The following is a 2,405-nucleotide window of genomic DNA, read 5'->3' as shown; positions in this document are numbered from 1 at the left end:
TGGGCTAAGCAGACTGATGCTGTACAGACAGAGAGGTCACAGCCTTCTGTCACCCACCTCTCCTTTCTGCTGTGCTGGGCTAGACTCACTGCTGTGATACAGCAGCCTGTGCAGAAGTGTGTGTCTTCTTTAAGGCATGCCCAATTCTTTCAAGATACTTTATTTCCAAAATGGGTCACAGCATAAGACTTTGGCCCATTCTGCCAACATACAAGCTACAAATGTAGCTGAGGCACTCATTAGTATCATGTCTGAAAAGTGAATAAAAATCTATATAAAACAAATGTTCAAAGTTTCCATAGGAGCACAGTAAGTGTGAACCGCACCCCCCCACCCCGTTCTCCTAACCTTCCATACTGAACTGGTGCCAACCCTACTCTTACATTCCAAACAATTCTGACAAACAAAGACATTCCAAACTAGCAGTAATTAAGTTAAATGGTTCCCCCCAATACCTTAATTCAAGCTAAACTATAGGTGAGAGCTACAAAAATGGCAGCTACACGTTGATCCTAGCAGAAGCACAGGCTGCAGGGTGACAGTGCCTCCTGCTCTGTTGAGCACAGGACATGGGCAGAGTGACATCATCCTGTTCCTCCAGTCCCTGCCGGAAGCCACGGCTCTGGATCTGCTCCATGAGCTGCCACATTGGCTGTGACATTACATAGTAGATGTTTGGCTTCTGGGACCCACTGAAATAGAAGCAGTAACAATGGTGTGTGCACCCATGTTCTCAGACAGCATCTAATCACCCACATGCATTTCAGACAGACTACAGCACTTGATGATCCCATCAAGGCCATCATATGTTGGTCCTCAGATGCTGGATGAGTCATACTTCTTATCTGGCTTGGGTCTTTTCTGCAGTAGGGCTTTCACATGTGTACGATCATAGAGAATGCAGTTAGATGATCCGTACACTCCATCATTCACACAATACACGATGGTTTGCTCATTGGACTCATCTTCATCATCAGAGTCAGCCTGCTCCTTCCACACGATCTTTTTGACAATGATGTTGACTGCTATGAAAGCTGACATGGCATTGTATCTGCCTGGCTCAGCTATGATTCTCACTCCAGAGTCTGGGTTGATCACACTGGTGATCTCTTCAGATTTAATCTTTGTGTGTCTTCAGATCCAGGAAAGCCACCACCACTATCAAGCAGATGCATTCTGTTCCCATGTCAAACACACAGCAGACATCTGACACCACCTGCAAGGAGGTCTCAGGGTCAGTACATCCACTGCCCACATGGAAGCTGACACCAATGACATCAATAGTTAGCTCTTTTGCCCCTTCCAAGAGAAGCCTGCTAGTTTTGAGTGTGGCACCAAACTTAACACTGAGGCAACAAATCTGCAAATGGCATTCTGCAAAACCAACTTTGCCTTTGCATGTGCTCTGGCGACTTTCATCATTTCAATTTCACTGTCAAAAGTCATTATCTGGACACCAATACTGGCAGCATACTTGATTGGAGACACTTGTTTACTTGATTATTAGATAATCCTCTCTGGACTCCATGCCCCTGCACCAACTGTATGCCAGTCTTGCATGCACAGTCAAATCCTGTCCTGATAGCAGCTAGGATTCTCTGCTGTTATTACAATTGACTGTATAAAAGGGGAAGAGCTTTTAGCCATTTCAGATGCTTCTTTAGAATGTCTCCGAGGTCCGCAACATAGAAAGCATCCTTATTGTCAGAGGAAAAGACTTCATTGTCTTTTTTGTTTGTTTTTGGTTTTCGTTTTGATTTTTTGATTTTTTGTTTTTTTGTTTTTTGGTCCAGAATGTTCTTAGTAGTAAAGCCTTCATTGAGGCAGTCAAACGCTTCCTTATTAAAGCTGCTCATGGTTCTCGATGTGTCTACAGAAAACCTAGAGGTGGAATTAAATTATCGCCAGCTCCTCACAAGGCAGACTTATCCAAGAACTCTAAGTGTTACTGTTTCCCTGGAGCAGTGGAAGCACTCACAGCACAGTGGCACTGCCGGTTAGACCCATGGAGATGCTGCTGCAAAACTCCGAAGAGCATCCTGCCTTCCTCGGCCTCCCTGTCAGTCACCTCATAGAGCCTGCAGCAGATGCTAACTGAGATGGTGATGAGCTGCTGGCTGAGGGCAGGCTGAGGTGGAGGCTGCAGGAACTGACATTCTTCTCCTCTCCTCTCCTCTCCTCTCCTCTCCTCTCCTCTCCTCTCCTCTCCTCTCCTCTCCTCTCCTCTCCTCTCCTCTCCTCTCCTCTCCTCTCCTCTCCCCTCCCCTCCCCTCCCCTCCCCTCCTCCCCTCCCCTCTCCTCCCCTCCCCTCACCTCCCCTCCCCTCCCCTCTCCTCCCCTCTCCTCCCATCTCCTCCCCTCCCCTCCCCTCTCCCCTCTCCTCCCCTCTCCTCCCCTCTCCTCCC

The 2,405-nt window shown here is 47.7% G+C and overlaps 1 pseudogene; it reads right to left on the bottom strand.

The window, feature by feature from the left end:
• Nucleotides 1-499: 499 nt before the first annotated feature.
• On the bottom strand, nucleotides 500-1,856 carry LOC127675635 (ornithine decarboxylase-like; annotated as a pseudogene).
• Nucleotides 1,857-2,405: the final 549 nt, after the last annotated feature.

This window comes from Apodemus sylvaticus, chromosome X, assembly GCF_947179515.1.
Source record: "Apodemus sylvaticus chromosome X, mApoSyl1.1, whole genome shotgun sequence".
Lineage (NCBI taxonomy): Eukaryota > Metazoa > Chordata > Mammalia > Rodentia > Muridae > Apodemus > Apodemus sylvaticus.
This window is presented reverse-complemented; position numbering and strand designations above follow the sequence as displayed.